Source organism: Budorcas taxicolor, chromosome 1 (genome assembly GCF_023091745.1).
Source record: "Budorcas taxicolor isolate Tak-1 chromosome 1, Takin1.1, whole genome shotgun sequence".
NCBI lineage: Eukaryota > Metazoa > Chordata > Mammalia > Artiodactyla > Bovidae > Budorcas > Budorcas taxicolor.
The window spans coordinates 178,016,560-178,036,561 of NC_068910.1; the positions used below are offsets into that span (position 1 = coordinate 178,016,560).

General features: G+C 38.1%; 1 pseudogene; it reads right to left on the bottom strand.

Annotated features, from left to right (window-relative positions):
* The window catches only part of LOC128053019 (14-3-3 protein eta-like), a 40,075-nt pseudogene that overhangs the window by 1,378 nt on the left and 18,695 nt on the right, over window positions 1-20,002 (bottom strand).

Here is a 20,002-nt window from a genome sequence, read left to right on the forward strand (position 1 = left end):
TCATCTACATGGAAGACTATATAAAGACTATATAGAATGTGATTTTCTTTATATTATGTATGATAAGAATATAGGAAAATATTCCCTCTATATGCTCTGAGGTCTAGGGTCAGAATAACATCAGAAATGCTACATGCATCACTTAGACATTCTTAACACCCATTAGCACATCAAGAACCTTTGAGAAATTGTTTAACATTGTTATCCTAGAATTTTCTATGTGTATTTGACCATTTTGCATTTTCTTTCTTCTTCTTCCCTTCCCTATCACTCTTCCTCCGTCCTCTACTTTGACAGAATATCTAATATTAATACTATAGTTTAACCTCTGATGTGTTTTTTTGGAAGACCTCTAGATAAGTTAGAATTTATTGTGGAATAAAATCAGGCTAGGAGAAAACTATAGCATAGTCTAGATTGTGTAGATCTGATGGTTTACTCTCATGGAGTTTCTTTTTGATGTTATATTCTCGTAAAAGTACTATCAAATCTACCTTTATATTTGATACAGGGATGCTGTTTGGAAATATTGTCCATCCCAATGTTCACTGCACATGAAAATGTTTTTTAGAAAAATTTCTGTTAATTGCTAGTGAAAATTTGCTTCTTCCAAATTAAAGCATCAATAAATGTATAACCTTAGTTAAGATGTCAGGAGACAGTTTGGTTTAAGAGTGATTATTTAGCAACTTAGTGATATTCACAGCAATTATAACTTCCTTTTTTTCAGCTATGCACTTTCAGTGTCAAGCTTGTTATCAGGCTAGCCTATGTCATTGTTGTTAGGTGTTTGTAGTAGTACTGGGAGTCAAATCTTCATAACAGTAACATCCTAAAGAATAACATATGCCAAATTTTCTCAGAATAATCTAGCTAAATGCAGAGGAACATCTCCAGAGAACCCCCAGTTATCTCCTACAATTTCATTGGCCAGAACCAGGTTAGGTGCCCAGCTACAACAAATACTAGCAGAACGACTATTGCAGAGGAGATGAGATGACCGTGGCTGGCTTAGATTAACCATAATTTACCCCCAATCTACATAACTACCATAATAAAAATGTGTTTGGTTTTTTTTAAATAAAGAGGAAGGAAGAAATCTTGAGTAGGAAACATAGTGTCTATTCGAAACACTTCCAGGGGCTCCTTTTCATTTAAAAATAAAAAACAGATTAAATTTATAAGCCATACATGTATATTTATGGCCATTCTACTTTATGGCCCATTGTTCTGCTTTTATGTCTTAATCTCATTATCAATTAAAATTTATTTTCCTGTTGCTCATGGTTTTTCTGTACTTTTTAAAAAACGTATAGTTCTGATGTTTTAAACTTCACATGTTTTTCAAAATGATATATAATATATAAAAACTAGAGCTATCAGATACAAACTAGGGGATAGAAGGTGATTAGGTAACTTTCTGTGTTTGAATATACAGGACTCATTGACATTCCAGCTAAACAGTTAGAAAGTACTTTGGGCCAAGCCTTTAAAAACATGGCTGTGGTAATCAACTTTCCTAGCATGATAACACTGAATATTCTCATGTCATTAACATCTCTGACTTACAGAAAAGCAGCAGTGGTGGCACTCTAGGTAGAATTTAATTAGCCAAGACAAATAAATTAGGTTTCGTGCTTCTATCAGGATAGAAGAATTGCAGAGGCTGGTTTGGAAATTTTAAGCCATTGAATATGCCATCTGACCTCTCAAGGAAATTAACTTTTCTAGCTGCCATTCTGAAAAGTTCTAATTAAGCTATATTGTTATTATTGACTTATTTGTTACATTGGATGTCATATAGGCAACTTTCTTGAAATTCTGGAAAATCTTTCAAATGCTTTTTTTCTTAAGGTACAACTGCATGATAGGTGAGATGGAAGGCATCTTATGATGGTACATGTCAGCTGGACCATAGAGAAGATTTATAGATTTAATCATACAGATCCCCAAAGATTCACTTTATTCTTTCCATATGGGGACCCAATTTGAATTACATTTCCTTTGTACAAGAGACTTATAGGATAAAGAATGCATGGAACATTTGAAAAAAAAAAAAAGAGCCTATGTAGTAATGGGAAGAGACAGATGTTGGAAAGGCAGATGTGGACTCATTTTATGGGAAACTAAATCAATAATGGGAAGACTTACATAAGAGTGACAGTTAGTAGTGATCCTAAGGGAAATGATTCAATTAAATAATATATAGTACAAAAAGTATTAGAAAAGGATTTGTAGGTAGAGAATAACTAATTATAGGGTTATGCAAACTTGGAAACACTTTGTGTGGTTGGTGCTTGAACTAAAACATATTTCACTAGTACAATTACTTCAGCAGAAAGTAGGAAGTATGTGTTGGAATCAGCAAGGACCCTGGAGGGCACAGACATAATGAAGAAGCAGAGAAAATTTTATATTCTTGCAGTCAGAAAAGAGAGAAAGGAAATGAAGGGTAAATGTCTTTAGAAAGAACAGTTAAATGTATGTGATTATAATGTGTGATACATAATAAATTATTCCTATGTGATAGGTAATGTATGTTTTCTCAACGTCCCCATAAAATAATTGATAAAAGCTGATGTTTCTCACTAATTCTTTGTGAGATAGCATGCATTTCAGGAATGTAACAAAGGCTGAGTTCTGGTCTCAGGTTAGTTCAATTGAATCTTGGAAGGACAGCTACTTAAGATTCCATTAGTTGGGTTTTGTTCTGTAAATGGACTTATTTCATGTTTATTTATTTCAGTTTTGGAAAGAGATACTGCTTTTTATTTTTCTCCATAGCAGACGTCTAGAGTTATCTTGGGCTCTGCTCTGTTCTCCCATCTCACTGCAGAGCCAACACTTTTTGCAAAAGGGCCTTCTGTTTGGGGCAAGGGGAGAGTTACTCAAGTATATGGCTTTATGGGGAATAATGAGGGGCAGCAGGGCACACCAGTTCAGCATTTCTGTAGTCTTTGAATTAATTACTTTGATTATTTTGTCTTTGGACAGCCCCTGCTGTTGGATGACTTCCTATGGAATACTGGGGAACTTCTCTGGAGTTTTGCATGAGATTCTTGGAATACATGGCTTTCACCTTTGTAGTAGTCCTCTCTACCTGTTTTGGGTTTTGCATGTGTGTGTGTGTGTGTGTGTGTGTGTGTGTGTGCATATGCATGTATTTTAAACACTCACTCTCTTATTGCTTCCAATTGCCAGCAATTTCATAAAAAAATTTTTGCCTATCAAAATAATCTCTTCTTGTTTCTACCTAGTGTCTATTTATTTTTATTTCAATTGGAAGGAAAGAGAAGCATGTGGGGTTAGTAAACTTAGCCATCTTTAACCAAAGTCACAGGTATATATTCTTGACAGTTTAAAACACTTTATGTTCAGGGTGTACATTGGGCCCCTCCAATGAACTGATATCCATTTTTTTCTTAACAGGTTACAATATTAAAATTGATTCAGTTGTTCATACCTTATCATCACTTACTCATTAAGTCATGTCTAACCCTTTTCGATCCCATGGACTGTAGCCCACCAGGCTCCTCTGTCTGTGGGGTTTCCCAGGCAAGAATACTGGAGTGGGTTGCCATTTTCTTCTCCAGGGGATCTTCCCCACCCAGGGATTGAACCTGGGTCTCCTGGCACTGCACGCAGATTGTTTATCGTCTGAGCCGCCAGGGAGGCCCTCATTTGTCATGCTTTCTGGCTAAGGGGGAAAACATCCTTTTGGCCCAGAAAAGCTCTTTCTGGAAATGACCTGATGTATACCAGTGTTTATATAACCCAACTCACGTAATTCCTGCTTTGGTTTTAGACATTAGCTTAAAGCAGGATTTGATTTAGTAAACAACAGTTAATCAACTTTTGTGGTTATTGATTAAGGCATTGCATCTGCATGTGAAACCATCATAAGTAAAAGGAAGATGGATGGAATATGAGCTGGTGCTGTGCTTCCTGCTTGCTGATATTCTTTTATTCTCCTTTTAGAGCTAGAAAATTAAAATTTGACTTATAGATAAGTATTGCTAAGTGCATATTCAAGCTAATAAAGAATTATTAAACACACTTAGTGAGGAATCAATTTTCAAAGTGATTGAGTCCAAAGAAGCCAAGTACGGAAAGGTCTTGAGCATAAATAAAAATAAAAATATATATATTCATATATATATGAATATATATGAATATAAATCTCGATGCTGTCACTCTTCATGATACTTTTTACGAGAGAGTTACCTGTGCTTCTGCCTTCCTCCCAATTTCTTCCTCTGGGAGTAATATCATCTTCCTAGGAATAATGGTCATTCTAGGAGTAATATCATCCTTTCATTGTTGTTGAGAGTAAATTAAAGCATCCATAGTATTTAATAGGACTTCTCTGGTAGCTCAGACAGTGAAGAATCTGCCTGTAATGCAGGTGACCTGAATTTGATCCTTGGATCAGGAAGATCTTCTGCCCACTTCAGTATTCTTACTTGGAGAATCCCATGGACAGAGGACCCTGGCAAGCTACAGTCCATGGGGTCGCAAAGAGTCAGACACAACTGAGTGACTAACACTTTCACTTTTCAACACAGTATTTACAGTAGTAAGCGCTTAATAAATGTAACTTAAACGGTCATTGCTATTTTTGCGTTCCACTCTCCTTCGTATTTTCCTCGTCGCCTTTAGCCCTAGTTCCTAGTTCTCGCCTCTGTGTTGGGATTTCTGCAGCCTCACACAGCTCTTCTATCACTCTTATTCTCACATTCAGCACTATTCATCTTTTTCTTGATTTACTGATAATCAATCTTAAAGTGAAAATTTTATCCCTTTGTGCTTTTTAGCTTTTTCTGCCTAAACCCCGCAAACCGTATTTTTGGTTCAGTAACCTCTCCTGCAACATCTGCCACAAGGCTGGGCTGGAAATGCTGGCTAACAGAGCATGCTGGATGGCAGGGTTTTTAAAATTAAATGATTATGAAACACAGGAAATTTAGAAGTGTTATATAAACTCTACTAAAGATCATATTATTTAAAAAGAAATATACTGTTAGTATTTTCACTTTTTATATTTATCATATAAAAGTTTTAAATAATTTATAGATATAAGCCAGCTTTTCTTTAAATGTTTCTTCCAAGAGACTGTTTTGGTATTAATAATGCCAAAATGGGATTAATGATAACAAGCGGGAGTAAAAATAAGTTAACAGATTTGAAATTCAAATTTTATACATTGCACTCTTCCTGGCAAGGCACAGACATGCCTTGAAGCTCAGCCTAAGCAAACTCCCATTTACCTCTCCCTTTTGCTCACACACATGTGCACTCACACACATACATACACACTCAGATGCAAAACCCTGAAATTTTTATGTAGTATCTACATTTTTGTTATGCATACAAAAATTTGATCAGAAAGTAATCGCTGAGACAAAATTGAATTATAATACTCATGCTATCACTCGGATCAAGAAAAATTCACCTAAGACATTCTACACAAGTATTTTCTATTTTTTCTCTTCCTATCTTCTCTCAGTATTTCAGGGGTATGGACAACAAAAGTTAAATTACTGCCCTCTTAAACCTAGTCGTCATTGTCAGCTATGCAAGAAAACTCCTCAACAACTGAAGGTATCACATGTCACTACAGAAGAGATAAGAGATGTTCAAAATTCCCATTCTTTTTTTCGTGTGTCTATTGTGAGTAGAAAATTTAAAGATTTATGAAGAAAACAAACTTATGGTTACTAAGGAGGGTAGGGAGGGGTGGGATGAACTGGGAGATTGGTACTGACATATGTAAACTACTATGTATAAATAGATAACTAATGAAAACCTACTATATAGCACAGAGAGCACTACTCAAGGGTCTGTGGTGGTATAAATGGAAGGAAATCTAAAGCAGAGGGGATATATGTATACATATAACTGATTCACTTTGCTCTACAACAGAAACTGACACACATTGTAAAGCAACTCTACTCCAATCAAATTATAAAAATTAGAAAAATAAGATTTGCAAGAACACAGTTTGGAAAACCAGGAATAAATTCTACTTGTCATGGAACTATAAGTCAAGTATTGTTCAAATTCCAAAACATCTGTGCAGGATTTCTATATAGTGATATTCTGGGAAACTCCTGGAAAAAAAAATCTCTGATATTTGGTCTGCAAGATGAGTCTCTATCTTGGATATAGTTGAGTGAGTAACTTCTACCAGTTCACTGGCAGCTGAGTTTGAGTTTCTGAAAAACACTCAAGTTGAATGATATATTTATAAACTCTAGGGATTTTCATTTGAGCAAAAAATAATTTTAAGAAATGCAGTGAGGCAAAAATGTGGCTTCAGAGTTTCTATAAAGAAGATGGAGAAAGCTAAATGTAAGAAGACTTGTAGCTGAAGGATGTCTATGTTCTGCTATGACTATAGTTCTGTAGGTTACATCTGCATGCTGACATTAAATGTTTTCATGTTTTTTAAGACTTAAAACAATGCTATGCATATAGTAGATATTTATGTGCCTTTGGAATGTCCTGAGCCTCTTTCCTATAGTGGATTTCTTACATTATGAATCCTGCTTCCTAAGATGAAGGCCATAAACATGTTTTTCCAGGCTCCCTTGCAGCTAAGGTACAGATGTGTGACCTTGATTCTACCAGGCACACCTCAAAATATGAGGTCTCTTATTGGTAGAGTGGTGTGAAGAAGGTAATGCAAGGGGGATTCAAGTCTGATGATGAATTTGATTGCAGGTAGATGCTCAGTTTCAGAAGCAGCAGCAGCATGTGGCCTAGCTTCCAGCACCTGATGTTGGAAAGACAATATACAGAGCCTGTGCCCAGCATGCAGGCTTAGTGTCCTCTAGAGTCATTTTGTCCCACTCCTAGTTATATAGCCTTTAAGCCTGATTCTTCAGAAGTCTGTAAGCTGTTTGAACCCATCTATTAAATTTCTTTTCTACTTGAATAGTTCAGAACAGCTTCTTTTGTCTGCATCTCACAACTTCAATTAGTACCTAAAACAATGGTACTATCAATACTATTGCTACTACTAATAGTTTATATTTGTATATAACTTTTGTAATTTTAAAATAACATCTGACTTCTCTGCTGGTCCAGTGGTAAAGAATCCACCTGCCAATGCAGAGGACATGGGCTTGATCCCTGGTCTGGAATGATCCCACATGCCACGGGGCATCCAAGCCCTTTTGCCACAACTGCTGAGCTCATGTGCCTAGAGCCTGTGTTCTGCAATAGGAGAAGCCTCCACAATGAGAAGCCCATGCACCTCAACAAAGAGTAGACTCCACTTGCCACAACTAGAGAAAACCCTCATATAGCAACAGATACCCAGTGCAGCCAAAAATAAATATAAAATAAAATACCATCTTTTGCATCTTGACTTTCAAATTATCTCTTTCAATTCTCATCAGTTCAGTTCAGTCGCTCAGTCGTGTCCGACTCTTTACAACCCCATGAATCGCAGCACTCCAGGCCTCCCTGCCCATCACCAACTCCCGGAATTCACTCAGACTCACGTCCATCGAGTCAGTGATGCCATCCAGCCATCTCATCCTCTGTCGTCCCCTTCTCCTCCTGCCCCCAATCCCTCCCAGCATCAGAGTCTTTTCCAATGAGTCAACTCTTCACATGAGGTGGCCAAAGTACTGGAGTTTTAGCTTCAGCATCATTCCCTCCAAAGAAATCCTAGGGCTGATCTCCTTCAAAATGGACTGGTTGGATCTCCTTGCAGTCCAAGGGACTCTCAAGAGTCTTCTCCAACACCACAGTTCAAACGCATCAATTCTTTGGCACTCAGCCTTCTTCACAGTCCAACTCTCACATCCATACATGACCACTGGAAAAACCATAGCCTTGACTAGATGGACTTTTGTTGGCAAAGTAATGTCTCTGCTTTTAAATATGCTATCTAGGTTCTCATATCACCTTTAAAACCTGGGATGTGGTAGTTCCATCTGACATGTAAGGAAGCTATAAAACAGCAAGGCTAAGTAGCTTGTCTTGTCATAGAGCTTCCTGGTGGAGACAGAAGTAGAAATTAACATTATTTTTGCTTTGATTCTATTGGCTTCACCGTTATTTAATCCCATAAAGAAATGAACTTTTCTCCTAACCCTTGCTCAAGCTCCTTGATTTCTTACATGCTTAATAATAATAATAATAAAAGATTCCACCAGAGAAACATTTTGCAAGTAGAATTATTGGATTTGTAAACGTTCTGTGTGACAAGTGACCTGCATCCAGCATCTACTCATCTTTGTCCAAGGTGACTGTTCTCTAGTGGCAGGGGCAGTTACTTATTTCCTGCACAGTTCCTGATCTCACTCTCCTCTGGCTCCAAAGATGAGGGTAAGATTTATACCCACATAGAGTGATTGGTTGAGGGAGAAACAGGGACATGATCCTATGAGATGCCATCTGGATAATCCTGTAGAGCCATGTTATCTTCTGCTGGTTTTAAACATGGAAGGATGCAGGCCCAACCTTCATAATGTATAGGTAAAGTTGACCCAGAGAAAAGACCTGAGAGATGGGTCCTGATCCCATTGTGTGAGTCTTTCATTCCAGCTGTGCCTGGGAGTTTCAGTTACATGAGCCCCTAAATTACTTTCATGCTTAGTCCAGTTGGATTGGATTTTTTGTAGCCAAAAGAATTGATAATCTGTGCCCTTCTAACTTTCTTGGGATTCACCAGTTCTGCATAATCCAACAGAGCAGTAGTCAGGCCAAGAGATAAGTCAACCAACTAAAAATCTAATTTTCTTTCACAACTTAATTACTATTTTTACATGAAAGGACTCCAAATATTGTTTTCCCAAATGTAGATAAAGATTTAAGAGGAAAGCAATAGATTAGACATTAAGAATGTATAACTTTCTGAATATTTCCTGCATTAGTCCTGTTTCTACTTTATTAGTAGTCAATAATCACCCCTTTCTAAATTTAGAAATTACCTTATAATATCCATTAATAGACTTAAAAGAACAGAAAATACTTGTAATGTTTTTTACATAATAAGCAATTAATTGAATTTGCATATTCAAAACCTAGGTCCTTGAGATATTAAGTTCAAAAATTTATTGTACTTTTGCAAAATTTTTGTAGCCAATTTTAAGGCATAGTTAAGTAAATTTGGGTGCCTTTTATAAACTGTATACCTATGTCTCAAAATAATTTAAACTGTATATATGAGTTTAATCACATTCTGTAATTTTTAAGTATTTTAATATCTGACTCACACAAAATCTTCTTGCTATTTAAATAACTCTTTCATAACTAATATATTAAAGTTAAAAATGTGGCAGATTTAATGTCAAGCAGTCAATAACTTCATGCAAAGATGGGCTCAATAAAGGACAGAAATGTTAGGAACCTAATAAAAGCAGAAGATATTAAGAAGAAGTGGCAAGAATACACAGAACTGTACAAAAAAGATCTTCACGACCCAGATAATCATGATGGTGTGATCACTCACCTAGAGCCAGACATCCTGGAAAGTGAAGTCAAGTGGGCCTTGGAAAGCATCACTACAAACAAAGCTAGTGGAGGGGATGGAATTCCAGTTGAGCTATTTCAAATCCTGAAAGCTGATGCTGTGAAAGTGCTGCACTCAACATGCCAGCAAATTTGGAAAACTCAGCTGTGGCCACAGGACTGGAAAAGGTCAGTTTTCATTCCAATCCCAAAGAAAGGCAATGCCAAAGAATGTTCAAACTACCACACAATTGCAGTACTAGCAATTTAGTAGTGCAATTTTACTATATTTAGACATAAAAATATTCGACACATAAACTCTGTAAAGACATGCTAGTAAAGTAATGCTCAAAATTCTCCAAGCCAGGCTTCAGCAATACATGAACCGTGAACTTCCAGATGTTCAAGCTGGTTTTAGAAAAGACAGAGGAACCATAGATCAAATTACCAACATCCACTGGATCATCGAAAAAGCAAGAGAGTTCCAGAAAAACATCTATTTCTGCTTTCTTGACTATGCCAAAGCCTTTGACTGTGTGGATCACAATAAATCTTGGAAAATTCTGAAAGAGATGGGAATACTAGGTCACCTGACCTACCTCTTGAGGAATCTATATGCAGGTCAGGAAGCAACAGTTAGAACTGGACATGGAACAACAGACCGGTTCCAAATAGGAAAAAGAGTACATTAAGGCTGTATATTGTCACCCTGCTTATTTAACTTCTATGCAGAGTACGTCATGAGAAACGCTGGGCTGGAGGAAGCACAAGCTGGAAACAAGATTGCCGGGAGAAATATCAATAACCTCAAATATGCAGATGACACCACCCTTATGGCAGAAAGTGAGAACTAAAGAGCCTCTTGATGAAAGTGAAAGAGGAGAGTGAAAAAGTTAGCTTAAAGCTCAACATTCAGAAAATGAAGATCATGGCATCTGGTCCCATCATTTCATGGCAAATAGATGGGGAAACAGTGGAAACAGTGGCTGACTTTATTTTTCTGGACTCCAAAATCGCTGCAGATGGTGACTACAGCCATGAAGTTAAAAGACGCTTACTCCTTGGAAGGAAAGTTATGACCAACATAGATAGCATATTAAAAAGCAGAGACATTACTTTGCCAACAAAGGTCCATCTAGTCAAGGCTATAGCTTTTCCAGTGGTCACGTATGGATGTGAGAGTTAGACTGTGAAGAAAGCTGAGCGCCGAAGAATTGATGCTTTTGAACTGTGGTGTTGGAGAAGACTCTTGAGAGTCCCTTGGACTGCAAGGAGATCCAACTAGTCCATGCTAAAGGAGATCAGTCCTGGGTGTTCATTGGAAGGACTGATGTTGAAGTTGAAACTCCAATACTTTGGCCACCTGATGCGAAGAGTTGACTCATTTGAAAAGACCCTGATGCTGGGAGGGATTGAGGGCAGGAGGTGAAGGGGATGACAGAGGATGAGATGGTTGGATGGCATCACCAACTCGATGGACATAGGTTTGGGTGGACTCCGGGAGTTGGTGATGGACAGGGAGGCCTGGCGTGCTGTGGTTCATGGGGTCGCAAAGAGTCAGACACGACTGAGCAACTGAACTGAACTGAGTCAGTAACTAATAAACTTAGTAAGGTGTTATCGTAAGTCAAAAGTCAACTCAAGTACTCCTTTTGAACTGGAATTACAAGCTGTGGCTCTAATAAGCTAAATGTTAACAACTGTATAAAATCCTAAATTTTCACAGATTCTTTCTTAATTACTATGCAGAGTTAAGCAAACTGTACAGTTATAGGAAATAGTCCTCACAAGAACCTTCACTTCAGACACTAGCTGCAAATTCAGGGTCTCCAGTGCCACCCTCACTTAGGACCAGCTGGCTGCAAATTCCAGGATTCCCATGGCCACCCTCAGGTTTGATAATTTGCTACAAGGAGTCACAGGAATCACTGAAAGCCACTGTACTCACAAGATTATACAGGGTCAGTGTACAGGACAAAATTATCCAAAGAATATTACATTAAACAGAGTCTAGGAGGACTTCCCTGGTGGCTCAGATGTTAAAGAATCTGCCTGCAATGTGGGAGACCTGGGTTCGATCCCTGGGTTGGGAATATCCCCTGGAGGAGGGCATGGCAACCCACTCCAGTATTCTCGCCTAGAGAACCCCCACTGACAGAGGAACACAAGGAGCTGGATGCGACTGAGCATCTAAGCACACACACACACAGGAGGCCTCCACAAAGAGCTTCTGGTCATCCCCTCCTTGTAAAGTTATGCACAGCACTGCCTTTTCCTGGCTGTGATGTGTAACAACATGCAGGGAGTACTGGCAACCAGGAAGGCTCACTCCAGCTGTTGGTGTCCAGAGCTTTTACTGGGGCTCAACCGCAGACTGCCCACTTTGGTATAATCTTTTGTCTCCAAAGCTTCCTGATGTCAGGCTTTATTTTCTAGTTAGTCTGGAGGTCAAAATTGATTAGCATGACTCAGAGCCACCATAAGAAATCAGTGTTAGATTCTCTGGTGGTCAAAGGCCCCAGCAAACAGATAGTTCTATTAATACCAGGCTGGACGTGCCAGGGGGGAGAGCTCACCTTCCAGAAGACAGACTTTCTTTGTGTAGGATTAATTCATCAGTACACAATGCTGAGGTATTTTCCTCTATCTTTGATTTTCCTAAATGTTTCTAAGTGATTATAAATCGTGTGAGTTTGAAAGACGCTTTCTGTGGAAGGTAATTAATATCCCAGCCAACTGAGATTATGTTTCCCTTTAGTTTTTCACCTGGCATGAGTTCTGGAGTTGTGGCCATCTGAGGCACTCTGTGCTGTTCACTGAGATGAATATATTGTTGGCTTTGTCTTAGAACTTTCTGAATTTGGGCCAAATTTACAGGTAGTTGGATTGGTTTTTAAATGAGAACCTTGAGATCTACAGGTGAAAGGTTTCCTAAGTAAAATAAGTAAACAAACATTTTGGATTCTGTAAAGTGACATATACTGTTTTATACGCATAATTTTGATGTTACATTAGCAAGCTCCTTATGAGAGAAATGGGGATTCCCTGGTGACTTAGATGCGAGAGACCTGAGTTTGATCCCTGAGTCAGGAAGATCCCCTGGAGAAGGAAATGGCAACCCACTCCAGTTTTCTTGCCTGGAAAATCCCATGGCCGGAGGAGCCTGGCAGGCTACAGTCCATAGAGTCACAAAGAGTCAGACACAACTGAGTGACTTCACTTTCTTTCTTTCACTTTAAGAGAGAAACAGTAAATTTTCATCTTGTTGCAGTAATTGTGAGCAAATTCCTTCTAAAGCTTACTTACCAGCCACGGTTTGGACATAAAGAGTATTAATAATGCTTTGAAGCAATTTTGCGACATTATAGGAAATCATCATTTTGGGATCCTTTGATGTTTTAAAAAAGCTTAGAGATTTGTTTCTAAAAAGCATGGTGACAACATACAGCTGTCATTATGGGCTCAAAACAAAGGGAAATCACTCTATTTGTGTGGATTTGGGAAGCAGGACACCTAAGCACACGGTAAGGCAAGTCCAGCCCAGATGGCTGCCTGACAAAACTCATATTTCTTGTCAAAAGTACAGCAGGGTGCCTCCAAGAGTGGGAAGTTCAGTTAGCAAATTCCACAAGCTGTGTCTTTGTGTTCAGACCATAGATTATGTACTCAGCCTCTTAGACTCCAGAAGTTAATTGTAGCAGAGCTCATTACTTCACAGATTTGCATATATCTCTCCTTTTCCCTAGAAAAATGGTTTCTAAAGATTAAATGTTGAGTTTTTAATGAAGATATCTTTTTATCATTTATTTTTAAAATTCCTAGCTTCAAATCCCATTGTTAAATTGGAGTTCAGTATCATTTTTACATGTGGAATTTACTGTCACCATCATATCATGACTAACGTATCAGCATATCACATCTGAAGCAAACAAAGTACAGAATTTCAGCCAAAATAATGTGGGATTTAGATGAAATAATAACTGAATATATACTGTTTTATATGCATAAAGAAAACCCTTAGAATTACAAAGGATGCCAGTTATATGGTAATATGAAAGTCCATGGAATTCTCCAGGCCAGAATACTAAAGTGGGTAGCGTTTCCCTTCTCCAGGGAATCTTCTCAACCGAGGGACTGAACCCAGGTCTCCTTCATTGCAAGTAGATTCTTTACCGCTGAGCCACTAGGGAAGCCCGTATGGTAATAGAGGCATTAAAAACCCAGAGTTGATACACAAATGCACATATGTTCTATTAGAACATCAATAAAATCTACAGTCGTCTAGTAGTTGCCTTAATTTCTATATAGCAGTGAGCACTGGGCTTTCCAGGTGGTGCAGTGGTAAAGAATCTGCTTGCCAGTGCAGGAGATACAAAAGACACAAGTTTGATTCCTGAGTTGTGAAGATCCTCTGGAGTAGGAAATGACAGCCAGCTCCAGTATTCCTGCCTGGAAAATTCTGTGGACAGAGGAGCCTGATGGGCCACAGTACATGGGGTTGTAAAGTCAGACAAGAGACAGAACACACACACACACAATGAGCATTAAATAATATCTGCAACAATTATATAGTAGTAACAAAGGCTCAAGTAATTCTATTATTACTACTATGGTAATAAATTATTGCTGCTGGGTCAGTCGCCAAGTCATGTCCGACTGGCGACTGAGCAGGTCAAGCTTCCCTGTCCCTCAGCATCTCCCGGAGTTTGCCCAAGTTCCTGTCCATTGCATTGGTGATGCCATTCAACCATCTCATCCTCTGTCACCGTTATCTCCTTCTGACCTCAATCTTTCCCAGCATCAGGGTCTTTTCCAATATGTTTTCTCTTTGCATCAGGTGGTAAAAGTATTGGAACTTCAGCTTCAGCATTAGTCCTTCCAATGAGTATTCATGGTTGATTTCCTTTAAGGCTGACTGGTTTGATCTCCCTGCTGTCCAAGGGACTCTCAAGTCTTCTCCAGCAACACAGTTTGAAAGTATCAATTCTTCGGCACTCACCCTTACAGCTGTATGTGACTACTGGAAGAACCATAGCCTTGACTATACAGACCTTTGTCAGAAAAGGAATGTCTCTACTTTTTAATATCCTGTCTAGGTTTGCCATTGGAGAAGTAAATGGCAACCCACTCCAGTATTCTTGTCTGGAGAATCCCAGGGACAGAGGAGCCTGGTGGGCTGCCGTCTTTGGGGTCGCACAGAGTCGGATACGACTGAAGCGACTTAGCAGCAGCAGGTTTGCCATAGCTTTCCTGCCAAGAAGCAATTTGCTTCTTGTCTTCTAAATATAGGGTTTGTTAAATTTCACTTAAAGGTTTGTGAAAATTGAGATATAATATGTGTGTATGTGTCCAGGGAGTGTTGGCCAAAGACTGAATTCTAGGTAAATTGGTTTCAGAAATGCAAAAACTACCCTCTTTTAACAGGTGGCTATCTAAATGGATTTTGAGAAATGACTTACAGTTTGCAATTTCTCCGACTTTACCTCCCTTTGTTATTCTCAGTCTGTTTCCTCCAAACTGTTAAGCAGTAAAGTAAAGGCCCCCCCAAGGGCGCTTGGGCAAACTGAAGGAGATTATTTTTGCGTTTTATTGATACCCTTGGCAGTCAAGAGAGTCCAAGTAATGAACTGGATGCTGGCAGCTTCAAAGCAGAAAAGCTTTCAAAAGGATAGGAAAACAAGCTCAGAGCCTGGAATCTGCAGCAGACAAGGAAGGAAACTTGGAAAATTGGTCCAGGAAGGTAAATAGACAGAAGGCCTAAGGGAATTCCTTGAGAACAATTTAGAATTCAGTGCTTTCTTGTATTAAACACATGAATTTTACCTCTTATATGAATGCAGTATATATCTGTCAATGTGTACTTTGCCTATTTGTATGTCTATGTGTAAATAGTTGTTTGATCTTCTCAAAAAAAGCTTACTGTGTGTAGTGTTACTCCACACTTTAGAAATGATGGAACTTGAGGCACTGAGATGTTAAAGGCTTGCCTAAGATTACATAGTTTGTAAGCAGAAGATTCAGGCTTAGCATATAAAGCTTATTTCTTAACACTTTCCCACATGGATAATTGAAGGGATTAGGCTGACCAAGCCTTATTCTGGTGTACAAAATGTTTACACAGAGCTTTCAAAAGGTCCTGAAAGGTGATTTCTAGTATGCTAATTTTCATTGACATGCAAGTATCTTATGCTGTAATGCCATTAAAATCAGATCAGACACTACATTTATGAACTTTTCTAGAAGTTATCAAAAGTATGGGTTTCTCCTTTAGTTAATATTGTACCTGATTCTTAACTTCAAATCTTTCCAGCACAGAGTGAGAAGATTCCTCTAACTAGCCATGGGCTTCTCCAAATTACCTGCCCAGACTCACGTAGAGCTGATGTGTGAGCTAGCAGTGCATGAAGAAGTTCATTATAGAAAGGAATTGGATTTGATTAATTTTTTCTAAACACTGATTGACTGCGACAGTCCATTTTGCTAACATTTATGTTGCAGTAAAGTTTAATTATGGATTATTTCACCATAAGGCAAACTAGACAGACATAAGGCAGAGAATGAAAATTTACAGTGTTGTATATATATCTATTTCTAATTTTCTGCTAGTTGCTTTTCTATTTTATTTATGACTTTAGGCACAGAATTTTATGAATACACACAATTGTGTTCCTAAAATAAAAAAAATTTATAAAAACTGTTAAAGACCAAGAAATAGATCATAAGAAATACAGGATTAGTAGCCAATATGACACCATCTATATATATGTACACATGAGCTTTTCCCTATTGACTTGACATTAATGGTCAAGTTGGTAAAAAATAGATAAACCAATGTGCCATCTGATGTGGTTGTTTCAGAATAATGATTTTGCTCTTACATATCACTGGGGTGTGAGGATGGTAGAAAGCTTTTCTAACTGCAGGACACTAGCTTAATACATTCTGTCACCATACCTTTTTTCTTTTTTTCTTTAATTTTTTTCAAAATGACTCTCTATTCATTTACCTCTTTAAGTGACGAAAGAATTATAGATACCGCTTTGGAATTAGTCAGGCTTATCCAAGACATTTCCTATTACAGAAAAAAAAAAAATTAGCTTGTAAAGGAGCTCAAAAAAAAAAAAAAAAAAGAGTGATTGAGTGGAGAAGGAAGATGGTGAAAGGGACATTCAGGGGCAAAAGTCCAAATTTTAATGGTGTGTCCAAGTTCATATTTATTAATTGCTGTTCATATTGGCTTCTGACCCATAAAAATTTGGATAGATATGCCAATCAGACAAGCACTGAATGAGAAGTGTGTGCACATTAATCTCAGGTCCCCAAACAATTCTATTTTACTGACATACCTTGGGTATTGGATGATACTGGATATAAAATAATGAGCAAGACTATTAAATTGTAAATATGAACTTCTCAAGTTTAAATCAAATCTTGTCCTTGTTTGATCACCACAACCCTCAATTAAAAAGATTTCCTGGTTTGTTTCAGTAGAATAGGCAATTGGGAAGGGTCAGTGGGTTGAGTTCATTATTATTACTAACATCTGGGTTGATAGCTTCAACAATAACAATTCTGGTATACTAGAACGGGGAACTAACTATACAGTCTTGTTCAAAACAGTTCATGCATGTCACTCACTGCATTCTTTTGAGGATGAATTTTTGTGCCAGTTTCTTTTTAACACTTCATATGAAACTTGCACACTGATATTTTTAAAATTTTGTTCAACTTTGTTTTAGTGTCCAGCAAATACCAATTTGCTCTAGAATCAACTAAATAAATAATTAAGATCAAAGTAAAGAAAAAAATTTTCTTCTAATCCTTTCTCCTGCTGTCATTACACCTAAGCTAACCATTGAAACATGCGGGTCCATGTCCTCCCAGACATATACATTGGTGTGGTAAAGAACCTGCGGGCCAACGCAGATGTAAGAGATGTGGGTTCAGTCTGTAGGTCAGGAAGTTCCCCTGGAGAAGGGCATGGCAACCCACTCCAATATTCTTGCATGGAGAATACCATGGACAGAGGAACCTGGCAGGCTACAATGAACAGGGTCACAAAGAGTCAGACACGACTGAAGGACTTAGCACACACGTAGCTGAGTGACTGAGCATGCATGCACACATGGTGTTTCCAAATATATTCATATATTTCTGATGCAAAATATTCAATATCTTCATTTTAGAAACAAATTGAAAAAGTTGCACCTTTTAGATCTTTACTCGAATAAAATTTCTGATTTCCTTCTCATTCTTTCCTAATTGCTTATAATTTAAGCTTGTATCAAATAAATGTACAATCAAGCTAATGATTATTAACCAGCTAATTGCTAATTAAACTTTTTTTTTTTTGCGAGTCAGACATGTTTCAACTTTCTCTTAAATTTCTGAGTTTCAATCAGTGCATTTAAGTATATTCATTGAAGGTTTATAACACGTCCAGGAATAATATAAGGGCTAGAAGCAATAATAAAGTATAATAATTGATCTCACCATTTAAAAGTGATTTCAGTGTGCCCAAGGATACAAAACAAACATTGGGAATATATTGGAGAGCAGCTGATGCAATATGGAAGAGAGATAGTGAAGGAACAAACCCTGAGAATTAAAGACACCTCTGAGAAGGCTTCAAGGGCTGGAAGGAGGCTACTGACCCTGAGAAACTTAAACCTTAGGAAGGAAGGAAGGGAAAATAATTCCAGGCAGAGGAAGCAACGTGAGCCAACGCGTGAAATTAATAATGATCTTGGTGTGACAGGCCTTTAGACAGTGGGGAAAGGTAGTGAAAATTTGATGTGGGAAGTGACAAAAAGTAGCCATTATTAGATAACAACATTTTGACTTGAAACCATCTGAATGAATGATTTTGATTTATTGGAAGCCTTATCAAATATCATCTTCATCATCTCTCTAGTTGTCTATGGAAATATTCAAGTGCCTGCTCACATCCCATATATCTTTCAAATCAAATGTTCCCCACACTGCACTCATCGTAGCCCTTCTATTGAATGTCCCAAATTACCACAACAGAGTCTGTTAATAAAGCAAAACCTAGCTTGTGCTTGTTGCAGCAAGAAAAAAACCATGAATCTGATATGGTCTTAGCAGTGTCTTAGGAGAGGAATATTTACAGAATTTTGGCTTCTAGGCTCAGGTGACATAAGTCAGTTCCTCCAAGACAGAACTAATTGGGGCTGCACAAAGTCTCCCTAAGAACGTCTTGATAAGCAAACTTTTATTTGTTAAGTGGGCTGTTGCTCAGATGAACAGCCTCTTATCTTTAATAAATCTATCTGCAGGAATTCCCTAAAACAATTGGTGGAGCTATTTTTTGCTTTACAGTCTTATCTTTATCTGGAAAAGTTTTCCCAGAACAAAGAACTCTATCATGTTGACATAGGTGGTCTGCAGGCTTGTCTTTAAGTCATGTGGACACAGATGGTCTCAGTTCTCACCTCCCTAAACCAGGTCCTTCTCAGATGTTTCCTGCCTGAGTCACTGGTAACACCCACCACCCTCCTGCTCTCCCGGGGAACGAGCTTGACGTCATGTTCACTTCCCCATCCTCTGATGCAGGCTGTCACTCTCAGCTCCCATACTTCCCAAATGTTCCCCAAATGCTTCCCAAATGCTCTTGCAGCATCTCTCCTGTCTCCACACTTTCTTTCACACAAAGGTTAAAGTTACATTTCTAAAATAAATAACTGCATATATAACTTCTCTCCTAAATGATTTACAATAGTTTCATACTTTATATATATAAAGTATGTGACCCTATGGACTGTAGCCCACCAGCTTCCTGTATTCATGGGAGTTTCCAGGCAAGAATACTGAAATGGATTGCCATTTCCTTCTCCAAAAGACCTTCCTGACCCAAGGATCAAACCCATGTCTTGTGCATTTCCTCCATCGGCAGGTAGGTTCTTTACAGGAAGTCCCTATATAGCCCATACACATCTATGTGTATATATAGATGTATACAAGATGGTTTCATTAATCAATTGCATCTCAATTAAACTGGACAAAAAGTTTCCCAATACTAAAAAATAAAACCTGAACTTAATAGCATTGGCTTCAAGACCCTCCCTGAGCTGGTCTCAACCTCTTAATTCACTTCATACGATGCTTTTTGTGGGTAAATAGTTTCCTTAACACAACATAGAGTTTTCAGGTTTTTGTCCTACCTGATACACTCTCTCCCTTTTCTCCACTCAAACTTCCTTTATTCAGTGTTAGAACTCTCTGTTTCCTTCCTATTGCTCTCTGTCTTCCTACTAGTCTCCTTAGTTATCAAATGATTCGATCAGTGTCCCAGGGTTATGTCCTTGCCTCACCACAGTTTGTACTTTGTCTTTTCAAATGCTCTCAGCTATTTTAATGCATCTGTTTCCTCATATTTGGTGGTTCTCCAATCCACATCAATCTTCCTTATCTATCCTCTAAGCTCCAGATGCAAATTTACTGCGCTACTCACAGCCCCTTGGGATTCCTACCGGCATTTCAGATTCAACACGCTTGAGACCAAATGCATCCTTCC